Below are 26,019 nucleotides of genomic sequence, written 5' to 3'. Positions count from 1 at the left end.
TAGACCATGTCAACATCGAGATCGTTTGATAATTTTAAATTTCAAAATCTGTGCACTGACAACAATATTTTGAGACCATAAACAGTTTTAATTAAAAACTTTTCAACTACAAAGTTGTAGACCATGTCGAAAGCTACAATTTTGAAATAAAGTTTGTCTTCATCTGAGTTCATATAAAAAAATTATGATTTTTTTTGGGTTGCAATCATTAACCGATGCGGACATCTTAAGACGCCCACCTCCGAAAATAATCGATTAACGGAAGCAGACATCTTAAGTTGTCCGCTTCGGTTAATAGATTAACGGAGGTGGTCACCTTATCTAGCATTAACGGAGGTGGACGCCCAATGCTGCCCGCCTCCGTTAATCCTTAATCGAGGCGGGCGCTCAGGCGGCGACCCTGCCACCGATTAACGGAGGTGGTCGCCCATCCCGCCCGCCTCGAATAATAAAATGGCACCTCCTTGCAAAATCTTTTCTGTAGTAGTGATCATGGATTACAAATTACAATAAAGTAGAATCCTACTATGGTCCTATATACATCGTTCATGTTTCATCCATTTCAGCCGTTGAATTCTTAAAAAAAATAGTTACAAGGAGAGCTTACACAAACAAGAATGGATCTAAGAAATACAAGGATTTGCTTTTCGGCCATGAGTGACAACTAATTAGTGACGTGCTCTGTTTACCCTTGTCACTAATCTTACGTTACTGACATGTTTTAATTTCATTTAACTAATTTAGGTGTCTCCTTCATGCTGTTTGGGCATAATGCCTTAAACTACCGTGTTTGGAATGTTAGACTTCTGATGTGTGTGAACTTTTGTGTTGCATTTGTAAAGTGAATTTAACTAGTCTTTACATTGTTGGAATTGGATGTGACCACGTACGATACTTGAATTCTGTTACTATATGCATCTAGTGGAACACACTGGACGTGTGGCTCCATGGCCTACTGGGTTGATTAATTTAATCTTAGCTGATCTACCGGTTGATAGTTTAGTTTAGCTTAGTAATTTGGAGGGCTCCATGCAATATTCATCTCCAAGTTACCGTCCAGAAATACTGTTTATGTAACGGCAATAAATTATGTAGGATCCACACGTACTTCAATTCAAATATTTGAAAAGAACATGGTGGTATAGCTTGCAGCAGACACAAAAATAATGATTAGTTACAAATACTTTCCATTTATTCTATTATATGTTGTCTGTAGCATGTCGTAACTGAATACACAAGAGTATGCAAAATGCATATAAACCTATCATCGTACAATGAAGGTGAGTCCGATTTATTTAGTTGTGGTTGTTCTCCCAGAACTAAGCCTGAAGCCAATCAATTGTCCCCTTTTGTACCTGGAAGGCCTTGGCCAAGACATCATTCGGTAGCTTTGATCCAAAGACTGCGTTGGCAATAGTAATAGCCCCAGGGTTCTGGCTACTTAGTGCCGCGATCGCGACTGCTGGCTTGTCATGGACCAGATTGAATTGGAAGTGGATGAGCCCTTGGGGGAATACAAACACGTCACCCTTGTTGAGAACCTTGGCCAATAGCTTGTTACCGTTGTCTGTGTTGGAGGTGACAAATCCAACATAGAGTGTACCCTCAAGCACGGTGAGAATCTCTGTGGCACGTGTGTGGGTGTGTGGTGGATTTTGACCTAATGGTGCATAGTCAATGCGAGCCAACGAGATGCCCAAGGTGTTGAGTCCAGGCAACTGCATGACATTGATCAAAGTGACATTGGATCCGACCTTGCTTTTCATTGTGTCCCTAGGCTTGTCAAGGTTTGCTGCCTTGAAAAAGTCATCTGCGTTCACGGCCATGGTGTCCTTGCAAACAAATCCATTCACCTTCACTGCATATCCAAAGACAAAGAAATATAGGTACACAGCGGTCAGAAATCACTAGGACACACATGGCGAGCTGCATCTGTTGGACGGCGAGCGCGGCTGCATGGGCATGCGATGGCGGCAGTGTTAGCAGGTGAGCAGTGGCAGGGCGGGACGAGAGCGCTGGAGTCATGGACCACGACGGCGACATGGGGTGCTCGTCGCCGGTGAAGGGACCGGTGAAGACCTGGTGAGGGGACCTACGAAGACCTTAGCACCTGGCCTGCGTGGGTGGCGACGCGAAGCAGCAACAGCGGGATGTGGGATGCGGGATGGCGGAGGGAAGAGGTTAGCGGCATGAAGGGGCAAGGGCAGGCCGTCAACGTCAGCTGGGAGGACTGGGAGGCACCGGTGCAGGGTGTGGAGGAGGCATGGCGGCGTCGATGTCAGGGGTAGGGCGGGGCATCGGTCGGGGCCGGGTTCACGAGGATTTTGAGGTTTCTGTTTCACCCAAGAGACTTTTGCCTTCTTCTTTTTACAAAGCTGAGCGGACCGGTCCTGGGGAAAAGGATGAGACAAGGCCGGGCGTAGCTTACTTGGGGTTGAAGCAAAGGTAGCTTGGCAGACGATATTTGTTTCATAATTTTTATAGTTGTAGAAGAGGCGAAGAGATGGACCACTACCCCAGATCTGGACATCACTGTCGGTTCAAAAACCCCCTTCACTGCTGAATTTTGAACCAACAGTGGCATACCGGCAGTGATGAGGGGTTGACATCACTGTCGGTTCTTAAAAACCGACACTGATCTGTAGGAAACAGTGTCGGTTTCTGGCTCCACCTGACAGTGTCTAGTTGAACAATACTGCCGGTTTGTAGGCCCAACCGATAGTGATGGTTGCTTCAAGAGTGTCGGTTCTTGGCTCAAGCCAACAGTGTTGAGCAAGCCTACACTGTCGGTTCATGGCTCAAGTCGGCAGTGTTGATCTAGACAACACTGTCAGTTGATGGCTCAAGCCGGCAGTGGTGAACAAGACAACATTGTCGGTTCATGGCTCAAGCCGGTAGTGTTTTGCAAGACAACACTGTCGGTTTGTTGATAACCGGTAGTGTTTTGCAAGATAGCACTGTCGGTTCATGGCTAACCGGCAGTGATGGCCCATTCGCATTTTATTGTTTTATAATTGATTTTAATTTATATTTTTTCGTGGAATCGGGTTTTGCTTTATATACGCTACGTAGACAATAGGTCCATCAATATTAAACATTACAAATGTTATGGTTACAGTCAAATGTTCTTATCCAGATCTTGATCCCTCAAAAAAAATTGTTCTCGGACTTCACAGATTGTGCAATGCTTCTCGAACTTCTTACAATAATCTGGCGAGCCACTCTGGACCATACTGGTCCTTGTACCTCACGGATTGTGCAATGGAAAATACTCCATCTTTTTCCAATACCTCGGCTAAGATGAATTTTGCGAGCTCCGATTGCAGTGCGACGATCTCCATGTCTTAACAGCCTTTGGTGGTTATATTTCTTGTGTTGTCATTCAAAAAAGATGATATCCAAAGAGGAACATTAAATCATTTTGTTGAATTATTAACAGACATAAATGAAATGGGGATTATACACACCAACTTATCGGCTTCTTCCGATTTCCCGCCGATGTAGCGAAGCATTGCCCACATTACATAAAACCCGCATTCATTGTTTCCCGCCGACTATGACAGGTACTTCCCCTCTATTTTGACAACCTTGAATGGGACCGGCATCCCACCGATATATCTTCTTCGGACACTGAGCCACATTAAAGGGAGAAACATTAGAAAGCGATATGTGTGATTAGAAAATAATATGTTATTATGATCGCTTACTAATTTAGCACTACCACCAGTGCATCTAGATGATGAAATGGTTTTTTCTTCGAGTCCCACACCTCGATCAGATTTTTGGTAAGATTGACACAAATGAAGACGAAATGGTTGCTACAATCACAGAATCCTAATTATCGAATAATCTTAACAAAAAAGAAGCATAAAATTAAAAGCCGAGAACACATACTCGTAGTTGTAGGCTAGAAGTATGTGGGTCTTCTTCATCGTGAATTCATCGAAAACAACAATCAATCTCTGTTTAGGTCTTCCACGTCACATCCATAGACGCCTAGACATGTCCTCTCATTGACTCGCAAGGGGTTCAAGAAGCCTATATAATCCCATTTGCTTTTTAGAATGCAAAATTTTGCTATACACCTACATAAAATCATGGGAAGTGCTCAAAAGTTAATAATTTGTCTCGAGAGAGTAGTTAATTGTAATATCGTGTGTGTAGGGTACTTACATAGTCCACAACGTCAACATTTGAACATCGAGTGAGTGTTTCTGGTATAGCTAAAACAAGCACTCCCACTCGACATCGAAATTCTCTTCTTTAGGATAATGGAAAACATGTGGCGAACGGATAATAACCTCAAAACCAAAGTCGTCCGTCTCTGTTGCTTGAGCCATGTAATATTCATGCAACTTGTGCATATATGTTGTCAGATTTTTATACTCCTCATCGGGAACCAAAAGATTGCCCCTTTCATACTTCATTGCCAGTGTTGCCGTCCCTTGTACATCATAATAGATGGTCGTGGCCTCTTCCATGGTTAATCCTGGGTTGTCTTCGACGTACTTCTATATGTTCCTTAAATCTTTATTGTGTATTTCTTCGTCTCTTGTTGTAGCGTATTTATTTTGTGTTTGCCTTTCAAATTCGGACTTCAACAAATACAAAGGCAGTGAGGCACAGAGATTGAAGAAACTAACACAATCTTCCTTCGAGATGTGTGCTGTAAATTTTTCTTTCGTCAAGGTGGTAACGCTGCCACTGAACGACCTTTTTCTTTTCTGTTGGTCCACTTTGGGAGCATTAGCGACCGAATCCAAGGACCTTTTCTACGACTGCGAGGATGTCCTTAATCTTGTTTTGGGTTGAGGTGGAGGAGGAGGAGGATGACGACGAGAATTCTATTTTCCGGGCGCTGATGAAGATGGAGGAGGAGGGGGAGGAGGAGGAGGAGTCTCTTTTCTCGAGGCTGATGAAGATGGAGTCGGATGAGTAGGAATAGAAGGAGACCTCTGTCTTCTCAAGGGTGATGGCTCCAGATGAGGAGGGGAGTGATCTCTGTTGGGAGATGGTGAGTGATCATCGTGGGTGGGCAAAGACTCGCAGTCGTCCTCATCATCAGAGGATAATTGATGGTCAAGCTTAATGAAGCGCTTGCGCCAGGCCACTTGAGAGCCCTTGTTTTGACCAAGTTTCGGTCTATCTTCCGCTACGGGGTACTCAATGGGTATCTTGTTAAACTCCTTATCAAGTATTTTGTCAATTGTGACATGAGCGTACCCCAGTGGAATTGGGCGGCCATTAATTGTCCCATCTCCCGTAGGCCAGGCCTGGCCGAGCGTTACCTTGTCCTTTGTCCATTCCTAATGGATGTACAACATGACATTGACGGGTTCAGTGATGTCATCCACCGGATGAGGCACATTCGCACCTTCTTCGTCGAGCGGGATCGATCCACAACTGCTGCGACCCCTAAACTATGGGCTAAAGGCAGTAGGATTAGGGTTTTGTGGTACTACTGACCCCTTGGACAGCAAAATTTGGTCAACTCGCGCTTCAACGGTCGCCTCAATCCATGCTTCCATTCTGTCTTCCATCCCTTTTAGTCTCCTCAAATACTCTGCCTCTTGTTCTGCTCTAACCCTCGAGCGGCTCTGGTAAGTGTTAGATTCTTGGGGGAATGCTAGTTTGTAAGGAACAACATCGGTTCCTCTAGTGCGACTAGGGTGCTCCTTGGTTCCGAGTGCTTAGGTGAGCACGTCTTTCTCCCTATTAGAAGTGCGAGTCCCTTGCCTCACCTCCTCAGTTACCTAGGTGATCCTCTGGATGAGTTCGCTCATGGGTTGATTTGAGGAGCTAAAGCTCCCATCCTCGGCGTGCCGTACATTTTTCCTCATACAGTATAATACCGATCTAGGCTCCCAATCGGTGATCTCAACCTCAACTCCTTCCTCAGCAAGGCGATCCATCTTTTGAAGTTCTATTTCAAATTCTGGCATCTTTTTGGCATAGCCACAAGAGCCGAGATGATGAGGATTCGTCGCTTTCTGCGAATTCTCCTTATTCTTCCTACTCAGTTCTAAGTACTCCTCAGATAACCTGTATTCCTTTAAATCTTGCTAGAAGTCCTTCTACTTAATAAATTATCCACCATCAAAATCTGGTTCTTTATTTTGGAGGACAAAATTCTTGTAGAATGTCCCCTTGAAATTCTTGAAGTATGTCCCCATGATTTCTTTTGCTTTTTTCTTGACTAACTCCCTGTCATACTCAACTAGGAAAGTGAAATACTCTAGGATCTTGACATCCCATATGTAATCCTTCTCGCTTTCGGGAACCCTCCACCAGTCATCATCTTTCCCAATCCACTTCCTGTACTTAATCATGATGAAGTCCCTAACAAGTAACCCGAGGATAGTCTTGTATTTGGTCAAAGCTATAGGCGGTGAGAGTGGATCCCCGAATTCATTAAACTCAGTAATGTGCCATTGTGCCATTGTGCCTCGCTTGGATCTGGCCTTCCTGCTACCCGAACCCTCTGGCTCCTCGGCCGGCGGAGGCTCCTGCTAGAGACACCAAGTAAGCTATGACCCTCTCAACTGATTAGCGTGTGTGGCTACATAGTGACATGATACCAAAGTTACCTGGCCATCTTGGTCATTTTGACCTAGATCGAGCAGGCCAGACGGGGTCTATGGCTGCTCATTCTCATTGACTTGATTGACACCGTCACCGTTTGTCGAATCATGTGGCTCTCCCATCCCAGCAAAATCAGCCGCTTCTTGTTACCGATCTGTTCTTTGGGGATGGGGTAACAGGCGATGATGAGTCATGGCTATGACACGATCCTGGTTAGTTTTGGCCACGGACAACTACTAATAGCATATGTTCATATATATATAATATGTTTAATGCAAAGTCTAATAATAAGTCCACATACAAAAAAGTCAAATAATAGCATATGTTCACCTAGAACAAATTCATTGTTTGATTGACCACATACAACAAAGTCCACCTACTGTTCTCTGAAACTAAGCCTACATCAACTTCCAAATAAGAAAAGCGATGAGTACTCTGGCGGGTGGCTTCTCTTCGATCTCCAATGCCAGCGGATGGCCATAGTTTGCATTCACTGGACCATAGTAGGCTGGTTGCCCATGGTTTGCAAGGTAGGCCGGATGACTATAGTAGGCCCTCAAAGCTTCAGCTTCTGTGTTGTATTTTTTGTGCAAATTACCAGGGTAGCGATTGACTGGAGCATAGCAATCTTCCCAGGTTCGATAAATCCCAGGCATGTGACCAACATGCACTACATACCATGCCATGGTTGCCTATACATTTAAGTAAATTAGGCATGTGGTAAGTGGTAATGGTAACTCACTGAACAAGAGTTATTATTCAAGTTATATGGCCAAACTAAATCTATTTAATGTTCTTTATTCTTGACATGATAAAAAATTACCTCAATAATTAGACTGTTTATTATTCGGAGATCAATGTGGTTTAGTAATCATACTTGCTGCTGCTGCCGAGCCAATTTTAAAAGTTGTTTTTAACTTTTTTTCTAGAACAAACATCTATAGATGCCTTTTTTAAGCATGCTATACATTCCATCAAAATCAATTGACACTCTACCGATAGCGATTATACCTGTACACATTTGACAAGAATCCATCATTGCTTAAGCAAGAGCAGAAATTCTTGTCTAACTCTTACATAAATAGAACACTCCCTACCGTCATAAATAAGACGTCCATAGTCATTAACGTGTACCTTTGGCTGCTAGTTTCCATTGCTTGCAATAATTACAAAGTACAGAGATATCATAACATTATGCAACTACTATTCAAGACAGATATGCTCATATCATTGTCACATATTCAATCTAACTATGTCAAGAGGTGTTGATGATCAATGTTTAAATACTTAGACTGCACACAGCGCAAAAGGTCACTTAGCTATGACTCGAGGGAATAACTTGTTGCGACAACATGCAAATAACACCAATGGTTCTTAAACAGTTTAGGGACATGATTACTAGGTCCTCAACAAATTAGTAGGTAGCATAATCTCTTTAGGGAAAAACTTACTGGTTTATATAACAGCATGTACATACAAGGATAGCTAAACCTAGGAGTAACAGCATGTAACTCAATCAAATAGGAATCGGCTGCTATTGGGAAGACAAAAAACCGTGGGGCATTTCAACAAACACTTAGCTGGTAGCGAGCCACGCACTCACCATGAGGGTGGGAAAGCAGCTATCCACGCACTCCTAAAGGCCTCGACGGTGCTCCGGCGTGGGGCGGTGGACGGCGGGGGGAGTGCTCCAGCGTGGGGTGGTGCACGGGCGTCGGTGTCAAAGAAGAGGAGCGCGGGGCTGGGAACGATGGTGCGGGGGCGGTGGACGGGTGCTCCGGCATGGGACGATGCACGGGCGTCGGCGTCGAAGAAGAGGAGAGCGGGGCTGGGAACGGTGGCGTGGGGGCGGTGGATGGGTGCTCCGGCGTGGGGTGGTGCACGGACGTTGGCGTCGAAGAAGAGGAGCGTGGGGCTCGGAACGATTGGCGCGGCGTTGAAATTTGGATAATTTCAACCTGCGCCGGGCTTTTATACTAGACCTCATCACTACCAGTTCTAATTATAAACCGATAGTGATGGGGGTACATCACTGCCGGTTGCAAGTCTAAACCGACAGTGATGTAGAAATTTCACTACCGGGACATTCTTTAAACCGGCAGTGATTGCCGTGTAGCGGTTCCAGCATAAGTAAGTTATCTTTTCCACTTCTTTCGAATACCTCCTACGGGCTCAACGGTTAAGACCCCGATACCTGTGTTCGAATCCCGGGCAACCCAATTTTTTTGGTTTAATTTTATAATTTATTAAGCGGTCTAAAGGTCAAAAAGAAAAAATAAATAAACCTTGGCACACATCCTATACTAGTGCAGCGGTTAAGTCTCTGAACTCTACAGCCCGAGACCCGAGCTCAAACCCGAGTGTTGGCACAATTTTTTTTTAATTTCTTATATATCACTGCCGGTTTTCAAAATAAACCGACAGTGATAACCAGCATCACTGTCGGTTTCTTCTCATCACTGCCGTTTTTTTGAAATCGACAGTGATATTTATATATATTAAAAAAATTCTTTTATATACTGAATAAATATAGGCATATGTATTCTTATGTCGAAATGGCTTGAAATTTTTTTGCAAGCTTGTACACCCAAATTAAGATCTCACAAAGGATCTTAGGTTTTTCTAATCATTTTTTATTTATTATATTTTTCTGTGTGCTGAATGAGACAAAAGAGGGTGAATTTCATCTTAGACCCTATAGATTTTTTTCATCCACCTCCACAAAATTCTTATCTCTAGGGCACATTAGAGCCTATGTAAAAGTTTGGCACCATTCTGGATCATTTCGCGGGTAGACTCAGTTCAACCTATAATTAATCGGTGTCATCGCACGGAAATTCAATTAAACCTTAGAAAGTAGCAAACCATCTCTGAAAAATCCCAAACTAAGTGTTTCCTTCGCACATGGAACGTGTAAGCCTAAGAAAAAGTTTGAGACCAATACGACATCGAAATACATATGAACCACAAAAACCTTGATAACCTATGTGTATGGTCATGGTTCGATGAAAGGGCACATGTACCTTTGTGAAGCATGTATACTCCGCCTATTTCGAAATGGCTTGAATTTTTTTTGACAAGCATGTACACCCAAATTAAGACCCACACAGGATCTGAGGTTTTTTTGATCATTTTTTAGTTATTATATTTTTTTTCTATGCCAAATGAAACAAAAGAGGGTGAATTTCATCTTGGACCCAATAGATTTTTTCATCCACCTCCACAAAATTCTTATCCCTAGGGCACATTAGAGTCTGTGTAAAAGTTTGGAACCATTCTGGATCTTTTCGTAGGTAGACTCAGTTCAGCCTATAATTAAACGGTGTCGTCGCACAGAAATTCAATTAAACCTCAGAAAGTAGCAAACCATCTCCGAAAAATCTCAAACTTGGTGTTTCCTTCACACGTGGCATGTGCAAGCCTAAGAATAATTTTGAGACCAATACGACACCGGAATGCCTATGAACCACATAAACCTTGATAACCTATGTGTATAGTCATGGTTCGATGAAAAGACAAATGTACCTCTGTGAAGCATGTATACTCCGCCTATGTCGAAATGGTTTGAAATTTTTTTGATAAGCATGTACACCCAAATTAAGACCCCACACAGGATCTTAGGTTTTTCTGATCATTTTTTATTTATTATATTTTCTCTGTGCCAAATGAGACAAAAGAGGGTGAATTTCATCTTGGACCCAATAGATTTTTTTATCCACCTCCACAAAATTCTTATCCCCAGGGCACATTAGAGCCTGTGTAAAAGTTTGGCACCATTCTAGATCTTTTTGTGGGTAGACTCAGTTCAACCTATAATTAATAGGTGTCGTCGCACGGAAATTCAATTAAACCTCAGAAAGTAGCAAACCATCTCCAGAAAATCCCAAACTTGGTGTTTCCTTCACACGTGGCACATGCAAGCCTGAGAATAATTTTGAGACCAATACGACACTGGAATGTATATTTCTAGTTGCCAAACAAATGTTACACAAATTACATGCATGACAATAATTGAACACACAATGCCGTACATATTAAAATTAGAACCTAGTTAAACTACGATCTTGAAAACTTAGCTAAATAAACATTAATTACTATCGGAATCACTGCCAGCATCGATAAGGCCACGCACACTAACATGCCTCTGTAGCCATATATGGTAATTGATGTCACGGATTATGTATCCGCTTGTATTGATGAAGTCCAATGCCCGTATGAGTGCACTCTCTCGTGCCTCACAATACCGTAAGAATGGTCGGCCATAGATGTAACCTACTGAACGACCACTACCCCTATTAGTAATCCTTATGCAGTACTGGCATCCTTCTATAGTGAGCTGGCCAAGGTTTCCATTGCAGAAGTCCCAATCATACCCGAGTTGCTCTGTAGCTTGGTCTAGAATGGCCCACAAGCCACATGCAGCATAAGTAAGGTCCTATAGCACCATCTGTATGCGGAGAAAAAGAAAAAAAATTAGAGAATGTTATTACAATAATTAACAACAAATAACCATGACTCAGGTATAAGTGACCATTTTACCACATCCGTATGGTTGTAGCTCGCAAACCATTCGCTTGCTTATGGGACGGGGATATCACCAGCATTCAAAGCAAGTGCCTTGAAGTGCGAGAAATCAGGCACATCATAGCAAATATGTCAAAGTGCCTCTAAACAGATGCGCACGACACTTAATTGGGCGCTTATCATGTCCGAGCTCGGTATTCCCGTCCCGTGGATATGGTTCCGACGATTTGAACCCCTCACAGGGATGAAAAAACTGAGTTCACACGTCCATAGCCAACCACTTGCATCAGATGTCGCGTTCTCGACGATGTCCGAGATAAAGAACCAGCTAAGTGTTGTTCATAGCCAATCTATTGGGGATATAGTCTACGACATATATGCATGCAACAATGATATTAAACTAATTACACTTATTTGTTAGCATAAAAAAACAAGATGTTGGAAAATATTTCATACAATAGCTGAAATAGGGAACCGTGGAATGGCTACATTAGGAGCGAATGGCTCATCGCCAGGGTGGAAACCTAGTTCTTGTGGTGGGGGAGGTGCGTTGTTCATACCACCTGATCAATAAAATGTAAAAAAATGAACATAAAATATATGCACAAAAAAATTTCCAAGTAAAATGTGGCAACATAATTAAATATAGATCGAATGCAAGGAATAAGAATATATATAAATGTTGAATGCAAAGAAACATAAATATAAATATAGATCAAATGAATATAGATAGAATATTGGAGAAGACAACATATCAATACCATTGAAAAATGCAGGAGCCATGACCAAATCACGTAGAGAGAGAGAGTGAATGTTTTGAAAAGTGAGTGAAACGTGAGAAATAAGACTGAGAGAGTTCGTAGGTGGATGGGATCGATGTATATGGTTGGCAGTTTGTTTTATATAGGGGGGCATGGACATCACTGCCGGTTTTTAAATAGAACCGATAGTGAAGGTGGCTATCCCTGTCAGTTTCTAAATAGAACCGACAGTGAAGGTGCATATATATAAAGGATATATTTATTTAGATACTACAGTGGGAAAGTTTTAACAAGAATGATATATTTATTTAGATAGTAATGAAATACATCAAAAAATTACAAAAAATTAGAAATAAGTTACATATACGATAATGATATATTTATTTAGACAGTGAAGGTGGCTATCACTGCTCTGTGAACCTCGTGGCATCTCCAATCTTCGGCGTTGCTCTATCTTCTGTAGCATTCTTCTAGTACCTCATGTGTGCACCATTTTGGTGGACTATGGTGCATAACGATATCTGTGGTTTGTTGTGAGAGGAAAATATTGTATCATGGCTGATAAGACCTAGCTGAAACCAACATGCATGGAGGCTAGCTCCGGGCCAAGGGCCATTTTATAGGGGCTAGAAGTCATAGTACATTTTTATTTCTGAACTAAAGTTGTCGGGGTAGGTGGGAGCAGTGTTCCAACTGTTGTGGTCATGGGAGCACTGTTGGCATGTGAGGAGCATCTACACATCACTGTCGGTTTTAGTTTAAAAACCGATAGTGAATTAGGTCTTCTGTGTTGGTTTGAGTAACCGATTGTGATAGAAGCTATCACTGGCGGTTTTAAAACCAAAACTGGCGGTTTTAAAACCAAAACCGGCAGTGAAGGGCCCTGTCGCCAACTTTTAGTAAAAAAATATAAAAAAAAACATTGTCAGTTTGGAGCCTGCCATCGCAGCCTTTTTCTAAAAAATATTAAAAAGTTTGGCCTGCCTGAGATTCGAGCGCGGGTCGCGGGATCGAGAGTGCGCGGCCTTAACCGCTGAGTTAGGATAGGGAGTTTGGTTAGAATGGTTTTATTTTTTCTTTTATTCCATCATAATGCAATACTAAATAATAAATGGAAAATCAAAAAAGTTTGGCCCGCCTAGGATTCCGGGTCTCAGAGTACGGAGTGCGCGGCCTTAACCGCTGAGCTAGGGTAGGGAGTTCACTTAGTTTGCTTTTCTTTATTTATTTATTAATAGAAATAATGTAGTTTGTTTATATTCTAAAATAACACAAAAATTTGTGTCTTGATTATTTAATTCTATGATAATTAATTAATGGTCTATAATTATCAAATAATATTGTTTGTGAACATCATCTTAATATTTGATTACATAGTCAATAATTAAACTGTAGAGATGCACACAAAATATAAATTAAATATTCAGTACGAATTGCTGAAACAACGTCTGCATAATGATTACATAGTTAACAATAATCTAACTATCTTTAGGTGCATCTACAATGAGGGCCTCTATAACAACCCAAAAATCCACACACCAAAAATCCCAATTACAAAATTTTTTCTTCAAAGCCCTATGTGATGATGAGTGACATTTGTAGGGGCTAACCCTAAGAGGTGCATTAGTCATAATCCAACTAAACCTACATGACTTGCACAAGTATCTCACCTCATCACCTTGAATTTATTTTACCACATAGCATACATCAAGTTGCATTATATTCAACATGGTGATTTGGATTTTATTTGGGGTTTATGTGTTGATTAATAAAAGCTAACAAATATCTGCTTATAAATAAATGTACTAACATGGGACATTATACCAAAAGAGAAATATGCCACCTCGATTTATATACATGAAAGAAGCGTAACATAATACAAAAAGAAATGGAAAAAGAAAAGGAAATAGGAAAGAAGAGGGAAGAGCGGCAGCCTAGGCCTGCTCGGCCTTGCGAGCTAGCCCACCTGCCCTCCCACTCGCGCACGTGGCCCACGAAGCCAGCCTAGCATCACCCTACCAACCGCGCGCGCACAAGCCGCTGACGAGCCGGACCCGCCCGTCAGACGTCACGGAACGCACGCTGCCGCATTAGGACAAGCTGACCAACGGGCCCCCACTATCAGCCGCCCAGCTATAGCGTCGTCGTCTTCCCCACGCTCCCTCCACCGCGCGATCGAGGGCCAATCAGCGTGGTAGGCGTGGGCCTAGGGTCACGCAAATCGCATGACCTTGTTCCCCCTTGCGCCGCACTTACGCTACCACACGCGAGCCATCGGATGCGCCGCATGCATCACCACCGCCTGATCGCCATCCGCCCTTGGAGCCCTTGGAGCTCGGCTATAAAAGCCAACATCCGTGAGCCCTAACCCTCAGCCCGTTCGCCACTGCCGCTGGTGGCACAACACCACACGACGTCAAGCCGAGAGAGAGGGAGGAGGGAGAAGCAAGGTGGAGAAGGAAGCCGCTACGGGGAGGACCCTACCAAAACCAGGAGCACCGCCCTAATCAGCTACAGCGACATAGCTGCTCGGCACGGCACTGCATCGCCTTATCACGGCCTCGCCTCACCACCGCACCGCCATCCTACCGCCACGAACCCTGCGGTGAGCCATCTTGCTGAGACCACCTCCCTAGCCAAATGGAACGTGCATCGCCATGATCAAAACCTTGTAAAGCTTCAAGCTCCGGCCTAGCCCAACTAGCTAGCTAGGGTGACTGCCATGGCCACGCTTGCCGAGACCCAGGACATGCCGTGCATGCTGCCATTAGCCAAAAGGAGGACCCCAGCCATGATGTTGTACATCGGAGTAGGAGCGCACATGCACGAACACGCTCACCATGGCCAAGAGCACAACCATGGCGAGACCACCGCGTCTTCTACATTGCGGTAAAGGCAACGTTGACACCCGACTAGTTCCACCATGACAAGAGACACACTATGCTCACCTTAGCCAAGGAAGAAGCTCACCGGAACCCTACATTGCCGCACCGCACCTCATCGGAGCGCCACCGCCACTATTTTGCCCCACCACCATGGCCGGAGCCACTGGGAGTACTAGGAGCTCCTCCAACACGTCCACCATGGTCGTAGAAGCACCGTGAAGCTCACACGCTCTTCCAACTGGGCTCTCGCTACCACTGCAGCCCTGTTCATGCACGCTGACAAACCCACGCCGCTGTTCACCATGGCCGGAACCCAAGGAAGCCCTAGCCGCCGCCTTGACCCCACCACTACGCTCGCCGAGGCTTGGCGACGCTTTTGGCTACCTCAATCGCGCACCAGTACCGCCCGAGAAGCTCGTCGGTGACCTCACTGCCGGCGAGAGCCCCATCAGGGAAGAGGAGAGGATTTTCCCCTCGTCGACCACGTTGACCATGTTCCGAGCAGCTCCACTAAGCTCAGATCACGACCACGCCGACCATGTCCCGAGCAGCTCCGCCGAGCTCAGACCACGACCATGCCGACCACGTCCCGAGCAGCTCCACCGAGTAGCTCCGACCATGACCTCACCGACCATGACCACACCGACCATGTCCCGAGCAGCTCCAACCACGACCACGTCGTGGACATGAACGAAACCCTAGGAAGGAGTAAGTGGACCAAGTCCTTCATAGACCGGCTTTGCGGTCTATGGACCAACGTAGGTGGGTTCACCATGAACCGCGCCTCACCTGCGCCCGTGGACCACGGCCCATTAGTGGCCCAGTAAGACAACGTGGCCGCACCAGCACGCGCCACGTGGCGGGCCAAAGCCCAGCCCGTATCCAGTCCCAACCGGTCCAATTTGGGCCCGGCATGTATTGACCATTGATCGGCCAATGTTGACCGTTGACCGGGGCCACATGTCAATAACACCGCCATGCGGGACCCCACCTGTCAGTATCAGAACTGAGATGATGACGTCATGCTGATGTCAGCATGCCACGTGGACCAACAGGAGCGTGACACGTGTCAGCACGATATTAATTCAGCCTTTTTTACATTTCTAGAAATGATTAAAACTTCCGAAATTCTTAACAAATTCATATGAACTCAGAAAAATACAAGACTAGGACCAAAATTCATCTAAAATCGAGCTCTACGCAATGAACCCATGTTTGAGTGCATTTGGCTCTTTTGAATTTTCATTGCTTTTTGTGCTATTCTATAGATGTCGCTAACGTGACTATAATGCGATCGTTTAGAGATTCGGAGGGGAACCAAATGGACGAGGACTGAGAGTATCATGAGGAGTACGGAGACGACTTCACTAAAGGTGCCACATCCCAAGCAAATCTCATAGCACCTATTACGCATGGCTAATATAGAACTGCTATTGCTTTACTTGACTGCTATAATCATACTATGATAGGACTTGCATGGTAGTATGCTCACTTGATGGCCTTTACCTTGACGCAACCTTACCCCTGCATACCCTGCTATTAGGCTAGACACACGCTTACTACTATATTTTATTGCTTATACTTCTACTACGCTTATACTACATTAATGCGTGGTGGGAACTGGTGTTATCTGAACTATGGGGAGAGTGCTGCGTGTGTGACTTGGGTGTGTGGAGGGTGAGGGTTGTGTCAACCAAGTTGGAGTATATGACGAGCCTAGGGCAAGTCTTGCCATGGGGTGTTACCTGGGCACCCCTAGAATGGATACCTGTGGTGGGTAAATGGTATATGAGGTGGCCTTGGGTGTGAACCTATGATGGGAGGAGCTCGAGGTGGAGGTGCTTTGGTGGCACGGTAAATGGAAACTCTGATGAAGACATTCTAGCTTGGTCATCCCTAAGGACTTACTAGTACTCAGGTTCACCGGGAAGCCTTACGTACCACTCGCCCTATATGGTGCGGGACGGCCGGACTACTTGGTAGGATATTGCCACTACTGCTAGGTTGATAGCGGACAATGTAAGGAGGTATGGGGCACGGAGGATTCCCCCACACCCTTCCAAGACTTCATGGAGACCTTGTGGACCCGGCTCATGACTTACAGTTTCAGCCACCCTAGACTAGACTTGGGGTGTACGAGGGCTGAATGGTAGAGTGGCATTATCCTAGGCTAGCAAGCGGCCAGAATTAGCAAAGTTGACGATGGTCAACGAAGAAGGCAGATCTTGTGGTTATGTAAAACCTCTACAGAGTGTATGGTTGATCAATCGATACATGTGCCGACTTGTCGGTTATGGACCATTCCTGGGTTTCACTTAAACTAGATAGCGAGATGAGTCCTTCTCTTCTTCCCCCGAGAGAGAGTGTCGGTCGTAGCCAGGGGCTACGGGCCTTGAGACAGTGCCGAGAGGGAGTTGGCCTGTCGACTGAGCGATGGTATGGTGATGGTGAGGAGATGGTGGTATTTCGATCCCAAGATCAAAATCTGTCTCTAGACGGGAATGGGGTGGAATGAGTGTGGGAATAGTGTTAAAACTTGACCAACTACTATTTACTTGATATGCTAATACCTAGGAAACCCTAGCCTTATAGGTTCCTTTTGATTATATCCAACTTGCATCCAATTTCCATAAAGCAATGCTCATAGGGTGGGAGTGGCTAGTACAAATTGTACTGATAAATTTTGGCACACAGGTTCTGCTGAGGAGTATAGCTCCGAGGAGTTTGATGGATGAGGGGTTCGATCCTATGCTCGAGTTTGGTGATCTTATCTTTAAGCTGTTCTAAATGAATGCTACTTATGATTCCGCCAATGTGGCGATGTAATAATTTATGTAATTCCGCACTATTTATACTCTGATATTAATCACTATATGGATGTGGTATTCGACTAGAAATTGGGTAATATGATCTACAATGGTCTTATTACACTTCGACTCTATGGATTTCCCTTCGTGGAAATCAGGTCGTTTTAGTCGGTATCAGAGACATACTTGACCATAGGACGAAACCCTCATAAATGGATGATAGAATAGGACGAGAACAACCCTTCTTTTGGTTATATACAAACCCTGCATTTACTTTTATGCAAGGCTTATCTATTATTTGACCTGCTAACACCTGTTCCTTAAAACATGCAGATGGCAACGAACATCGACTGGCCGCCTCTAGGATCGCTACCTCTGGACCACGCCAAGCTTACCTTTGACCTACGTGAGCTCGGGGGTTTTGCACAAACCCTTTGCCGAGTTCTTGTTATGTTAGGAGTCCCTGATGAGCTTGTCAAGGTCACCTGCACCGGGAAGCCAGCTCAGGAAGGAGGAATCGAAGGACCGATTGTCACCTCAGTCGAGTTCCCAGCTAGCACTACCTTACCTTCTATCCTAGCTTTCACTGAGTTGACTATAGAGGACATAGTCGAGGAGGGACTACGAGCTATCTCACACAAGGCACTTCACAGAGTGATGAGGGACCACTACAAGCACCTAAAGATGACTGAGTTCTGTCTACTTCCCCAGGCCCTCGACCTCAGCCTTACCCCTAGTGAGCAGAGTTTCACAGCCGGTAGAGTTATCCTTGCCGAGGAGGACAGATGCCTTCGAGTCTCAGCTATCCACCTACTGGAGCAGGATAGGTACGTGACCCAGCTGGAGCAGAGGAGACATCAGGACTAGGCCCTTCTGTGGGAGTACTAGGAGCGAGACTCATAGTGAGCACAGGAGCGAGCTAGTCTACTTGAGACATTTGCCAAACTACAGGATGAGCTCAACCATCGTGAAGAAGTCCACAGAACCAAGGTCGCAGACTTATAGGACAAAGCCGCCGACCTAAGCAACAGGAGCTGCTACCTCGACAGCAAGGTCTTAGAGTTGCAGAGAGAGTTGGACGACAAGAAGGCCGAGTTCAACCGTAGAGGAGATAGAGAGAGGTCCAAGGGGATTGATATGCTGAAAATCTAATCTCGGAATAAGTCCATGACTCAGGATCTAGAGGAGTTCAGGAAGAAGGCCATTCACAACCAGGGTCACCTGATCGAGGCACTCAGGTAGAATGAGTACCTACAGGACAAGTGTGAGAGGACACGGCAGACTTGGCAGAAGTCTGATAAGAAGCGCCTCAGGGAGATGAAGGGTATATGGGATCAACTACCCAAGGAGAGTCACAGCAAGACGAAGCCTAGGATAGAGGAGTTTGAGTTAGCCCCGACCCACCTCAACCTAGATGCCTACCCAACCCTACCTAGAGCCAAGCCTACTAAGGAGCTCGCTGAGGCCTTGAAGTACATGTCCTGACTTCACAAGTCTGATGAGGAGATCAAGATCAAGAACAGTCGTATTCCAGCTATGGTGTACGAGCTAGAGTAAATGACCCTGCGTGGTCATAAGTCATGTTAGTGGCTTCCATAGGTTGTACCCCATGATGTACCCCTTATGAGATGTAATATGAGACACTATGCGTAGTACGATTCTCACGAGTCTCCAAGTGTAGCTACTAGAGATGATGCTATGTAATAAAACCCATGTAATGAATGTATTGCATCTTATGGATCTTATTGCTTCTTTGTAATGAGTGTTGGATAGTATAAATGTTTTTCTTTAAATCATCAAAATCATGTAATCATACAGAATCATAAGCACTTGAGGCACAAACACTAAAATCACTATGATCCATGCTACAGATGCCGAACTGCCGATCTGATCGCCTAATGAACCATGGACGTGCGCCCACCCCCGAACCAGTCGAACCAAATGGGGGGCATGGTGGCAACAACTGTGGCCGTGGCCGTGGTCATGGATGTGGAGGGATACCCTTCAACCTGGAGAATACCCCACTGCCTGAGGAGAACATTCCGCCACCACCACCACCGACCCTGCCAGAGGTGATGGCGCAACAGACCCAGCTTCTTGTAGCTCTCGTAGATGGAGCAAACTGTCGCTAGGGAGGCTAGCAGAATGACTTCCAAAGGAAGCTGGAAGGATTTCTGAAGCTAAGGCCACCTACCTATGATGGCACTGACCCTGACCCACTTGTGGTCGATGACTGGCTCAAGGAGATAGAGAAGAAGCTTGACCTCACCACTTTCACCGACGATGAGTGTGTTGGAGCTGCCACACACCAGCTCACAGTGCAGCATGCGCCTGGTGGGATAGTTTCAGTGATTCCCATGAGGACCCTACCAACATCTCGAGGGAAGAGTTCACCGAAGCATTCACTGAGTATCACATTCCCAAGGGTATCATGGAGGCCAAAGCTGAGGAGTTCTGCAACATCAAGATGGGAAAGGACGGGGTGACTGAGTACACTACTCATTTCACCAACCTCCTACGCTATGCATCTTCCTATGTTGTGAACTCTAAGAAGGAGAAGCTGTACTATTACCACAAGGGACTTAACCCGCACATCAAGCTGAAGTTTGGCAGTATTGAGAGTAGCACGCTGCGTGCTCTGGTGGATCGCTGCATCTAGATTGAGAAGGACCATGCTAAAGCTAGAGAGGAGTACCGGGAGAGGAAGCGTAAGCCTGAGGAGTCCTTCCATGGCTGTGATCGCAAGAGGTTCCACAGAGATGCGCCACCCAGGGAACGCTCTCGCCACAACAGGGATGACAACCCTAGATCGATTAGGGGTAGTGGAGGCTACACCACCAAATACTCCTGCCCTGCTCAGGATCATTACACCCAGGACCGTTATGCTCAGGACCGCAACACTCAGAACCGTTTCAACCATTCCCACTCTGTGAATGAATGCCCAGCACAGAACCGCTCTGCACCAAGCACTGGAAACTAGAAGGCACCCACGCCAACCCCTACAGGCGGTGCGCCTTTCACCTACTTCGCTTGTGGCCAACTAGGTCACAAAGCCACTGAGTGCCCTCAGAACTCAGCCGCTCAAAAGTCTCAGTTCAAGGGATCTGCTACTCGTGGTTGTCTCAACCATCTGGACGCCGAGGAAGCACAGGCTACCCCTGACGTTGTGTACGGTATGTTTTTAGTTAATGGTAATACTGCATCAGTTCTATTTAACTCTAGAGCAACTTGTTCTTACATATCATCCAAGTTTGCATGAGAGCATGACCTACCTGTAACCCCACGTGAAAAGCCTATCATCACCAGTTCACCTTTAGGAGACCTAAAGTGCGCACACATCTATAAGGGAGTGAGTCTTACCATTGAAGGTCTTGTCTTTGAGGCCAACCTAACCCTGCTACCTTCTACAAACCTAGATGTCATCTTAGGTATGGATTGGCTAACCATTCACCGAGGTATCATATCATGTTCACCTAGATACGTCCAAGTGACCCACCCATCAGGCCAAGTTATTAGATGTGAACCCTAGTCCAGAAAGTCTACTTCTATCTTGTGTTCCCTTAAAGCGAGTTTAGAGTCACAAAAAGAGGAGAAGACAGTTCATGATGTGCCTATGGTCAGAGACTATCCCGATGTATTCCCTAAAGAATTACCGGGTATGCCACCAGACCGTGATGTAGAGTTCATCATTGATCTTTTGCCAGGAACAAGACCCATTGCCAAGAGACCCTATCGCATGTCAGTTGATGAGCTAGCTGAGCTCAAGAAACAGCTTGATGAGCTCATCTCAAAGGGGTATATCAGACCCAGTGCTTCACCCTAGGATCCCCCGTTCTGTTTGTTAAGAAGAAGGATGGCTCAATGAGAATGTGCATTGATTACCGGAACTTGAACACAATCACCATCAAGAACAAGTACCCTCTGCCAAGAATTGATGATTTTCTTGATCAGCTTTGAGGTGCCAAGTATTTCTCCAAGATTGATCTCAGATCTGGCTATCATCAGATGAAGATTCGAGAGAGTGACATCCCAAAGACAGCTTTTGTGACTAGGTATGGGCAGTTTGAGTTCACCGTGGTGTCCTTTGGACTCACGAATGCTCCCGCATACTTCATGAACATGATGAATAAGGTTTTCATGAATGAACTGGATAAGTTCATGGTAGTATTCATTGATGACATTCTCGTTTATTCACCCACCGCCAAAGAACATGAACATCATCTGAGAACTGTGCTTGAGAAACTAGCCCAACATCAGCTCTATGCAAAGTTCAACAAATGCGAATTTTGGCTATAGGAAGTTGCCTTCTTGGGCCATGTACTATCAGCTAAAGGTGTCACAGTTGACCTGTCCAAGATTGAAGCTGTGAAAGAGTGGGATCAACCTTGTAATGTGACAGAAGTCAGAAGTTTCTTGGGATTGGCTGGATATTATCGCCGATTCATCAAAAACTTCTCCAAGATAGCCCGTCCAATGACCAACCTTCTGAAGAAGACTAAGGAGTTTGAATGGACGCCCGAGTGCGAACAAAGCTTCTAGTAATTGAAACAGAAGCTTACCACAACTCCTGTGCTAGCATTGCCTAATATCAGCACAGATTTCGTAGTCTATTGTGATGCATCTCGTCAAGGACTTGGTTGTGTACTGATGCAAGATGGAAGAGTGATAGCATATGCGTCTCAACAGTTGAAAGAACATGAGAACCATTACCCTACTCATGATCTTGAGTTAGCAGCAGTTGTGCATGCCTTAAAGATCTAGAGACACTACTTGATAGGCAACAAGTGTGATATCTATACTGATCACAGGAGCTTGAAGTACTTTTTCACTCAGGAAGATCTAAATATGAGGCAACGCCGATGGCTAGAGTTGATCAAGGACTACGACCTGGAAATTTACTATCATCTAGGAAAAGCTAATGTAGTCATAGATGCTCTCAGTCGCAAGAGTTACTGTCACACTTTGATCATTGAATCCGTACCACCTGAGCTCAAGGAAGAAATTGAAGATTTCCAACTTGAGATGCTACCGCATGGCTTGTTGAATGAGCTCCGCATATAGTATGACCTCACAGATCGCCTTCATCAACCTCAGAAAAGTTGTGAAGAGATCGAATATCTCCGTGGTCTGATGAAACTAGGCTACAAGACCAATCACCAAGAAGATGAATAAGGAACCATCTGGTTCAAGGACAGAATCTGTGTCCCTTCCGATCCAGCACTACGAGAGGAAATTCTGTCAGAAGCTCACGATTCCAAGTACTGTGTTCACCCTAGAGGTTCAAAGATGTATCAAGACTTGAAGAAATACTTTTGGTGGAAAGGCATGAAGACAGACATTGTGGGACATGTGGCACAATGTGACACCTATAATAGAGTCAAGGCTGAACATCAAAGGCCTATTGGATTGCTGAAGCCTCTTGATGTTCTCGAGTGGAAGTGGGAGAGCATATCCATGGATTTCATAGTTGAATTGCCCCGTTCACAGAAAGGCAATGATTCCATCTGGGTGATTGTTGATCGTTTGACCAAGATTGCTCACTTTGTACCAGTTAAGACCAAGACTGATGCTGAAAAGTTAGCAGATCTATATGTTGAGCATATTCTTAGACTGCATGGAGCTCCCTCTAGTATTGTATCTGATCGTGGTCCTCAGTTTGTGTCCTGATTCTGGGAAGCCCTGCACAAGTCCATTGGAACCAAACTTGATTTCAGTACCGCTTATCACCCATAGACAGATGGAGAGACAGAACGAGTAAATCAGATCTTAAAAGACATGCTTCGCGTTAGTGTACTAAATTATGGCTCTGATTGGGAGAAATGCCTACCCTATGCAGAGTTCTCTTACAACAATAGCTACCAAGCCAGCATCAAGATGTCGCCGTTTGAAGCGCTATATGGCAGACCTTGTAAAACACCTTTGATGTGGCCTCAACCGGGTGAAAGATCGTTCTTTGATTCCGCTAAGATCTAAGATGTAGAAGGAGTTGCTCAAGTGAAGGAGAATTTGAGGATTGCTCAAAGTCGATACAAGAGCTATGCTGATAAAAGAAGAAGAGAACTTGAGTTCAATGTGGGAGACTTCGTCTATCTCAAGGTATCCCCGCTATGTGGAACTATCAGATTCCATGTGAAAGGAAAGCTTGCCCCTAGATTTGTTGGCCCATACAAGATTTGCAAAAGGATTGGAAAGCTTGCCTACAAACTTGAGCTACCTAAGGAATTGGTGGGTGTACATCCTGTATTCCATGTCTCACAGCTACGCAAATGTTTGAGAGTGCCTGAGGAAGTAGTTCCAATGGATACACTTGACATTCAAGACACTCTCGAGTATAAAGAACATCCTATCTAAATTCTGGGTAGAGATACCAAAGAGACCCGAAGCAAAACTATTCCTATGTGCAAGATCCAATGGAGCAATCACACTGAGAGAGAAGCAACATGAGAGAAAGAGTCTGACCTCCGGCTACAATATCCTTATCTCTTCAAAGAGTATGTTATGCTTTAATCTCGGGGACAAGATTATGTTAAGGGGGTAGGACTGTAACAACCCAAAAATCGACACACCAAAAATCCCAACTACAAAATTTTTTCTTCAAAGCCCTATGTGATGATGAGTGACATTTGTAGGGGCTAACCCTAAGAGTTGCATTAGTCATAATCCAACTAAACCTACATGACTTGCAAAAGTATCTCACCTCATCACCTTGAATTTATTTTACCACATAGCATACATCAAGTTGCATTATATTCAACATGGTGAATTGGATTTTATTTGGGGTTTATGTGTTGATTAATAAAAGCTAACAAATATCTGCTTATAAATAAATGTACTAACATGGGACATTATACCAAAGGAGAAATATGCCACTTTGATTTATATACATGAAAGAAGCGTAACATAATACAAAAAGAAATGGAAAAAGAAAAGGAAATAGGAAAGAAGAGGGAAGAGCAGCAGCCCAGGCCTACCCGGCCTTGCGAGCCAGCCCGCCTACCCTCCCACTCGTGCACGTGGCCCACGAAGCCGGCCTAGCATCACCCTACCAACCGTGCGCGCACAAGCCACTGATGAGCCGAACCCACCCGTCAGACGTCATGCACCACACGCCGCCGCATCAGGACAAGCTGACCAACGGGCCCCCTCTGTCAGCCACCCAGCTACAACGTCATCATCTTCCCCATGCTCCCTCCACCGCGTGACCGGGGGCTGACCAGCATGGTAGGCGTGGGCCCAGGGTCACACAAATCGCATGACCTTGTTCCCCCTTGCGCCGTGCTGAAGCTACCGCACGCGAGCCGTCAGATGCGCCGCACGCATCACCACCGCCCGATCGCCGTCCGCCATTGGAGCCCTTGGAGCTCGGCTATAAAAGCCAATGTCCATGAGCCCTAACCCTCAGCCCGTTCGCCGCCGCCGCTGGTGGCACAGCACCACACGGCGTCAAGCTGAGAGAGAGGGAGGAGGGAGAAGCAAGGTGGAGAAGGAAGCCACTGCGGGGAGGACCCCGCCGAAACTAGGAGCGCCGCCCCGATCAGCTATAGCGACGTAGCTGCTCGGCACGGCACTACATCGCCACATCATGGCCTCGCCTCGCCACCGCACCGCCATCCTATAGCCACGAACCCTACAGTGAGCCATCTTGCTGAGACCACCTCCCTAGCCAAATGGAACGTGCACCGCCATGATCGAAACCTTGCTGAAGCTTTGAGCTCTAGCCTAGCCCAATTGGTTAGCTTGGGAGACCACCATGGCCACGCTTGCCGAGACCTAGGACGCACCGTGCGCGATGCCATCAGCCAAAATGAGGACCCCAGCCATGACATTGTACATCAGAGCAGGAGTGCACAGGCACGGACATGCTCACCATGGCCGAGAGCACAACCATGGTGAGACCACCACGTCTTCTATGTTGTGGTAAAGGCAACGTTGACACTCAACTGGTTCCGCCATGACAAGAGACACACTACGCTCACCTTAGCCAAGGAAGAAGCTCACCGGAGCCCTACGTTGCCACACCGCACCTCGTTGGAGTGCCACCGCCTCTATTTTGCCCCCACCACCATGGCCGAAGCCACTAGGAGTACCAGGAGCTCCTCCAACACGCCCACCATGGCCGTAGAAGCACTGTGGAGCTCACACGCTCTTCCAACTAGGCTCTCGCTACCACTGCAGCCCTGTTCATGCACGCCGACAAACCCATGCCGCCGTTCACCGTGGCCAGAACCCAAGGAAGCCCTAGCCACCACCTTGACCCCACCACTGCGCTCACCGAGGCTTGGCGATAATTTTGGCTAACTCAATCATGCACCAGTACCGCTCGAGAAGCTCGCTAGTGACCTCACTGCCGGTGGGAGCCCCATTGGGGAAGAGGAGAGGATTTTCCCCTCATCGACCACGTTTTGAGCAGCTCCGATGAGCTTAGATCACGACCACGCCGATCACATCCCGAGCAGCTCC

At 45.6% G+C, this 26,019-nt stretch overlaps 1 pseudogene; it reads right to left on the bottom strand.

Annotated features, from left to right (window-relative positions):
- Positions 1-1,295: 1,295 nt before the first annotated feature.
- Positions 1,296-26,019, bottom strand: part of LOC136502311 (germin-like protein 12-2) — a 44,566-nt pseudogene continuing 19,842 nt past the window's right edge.

This window comes from Miscanthus floridulus, chromosome 13 (assembly GCF_019320115.1).
Source record: "Miscanthus floridulus cultivar M001 chromosome 13, ASM1932011v1, whole genome shotgun sequence".
Lineage (NCBI taxonomy): Eukaryota > Viridiplantae > Streptophyta > Magnoliopsida > Poales > Poaceae > Miscanthus > Miscanthus floridulus.
The sequence above is the reverse complement of the archived record's forward strand: the minus strand, read 5'-3'. Positions and strand labels throughout refer to the sequence as shown.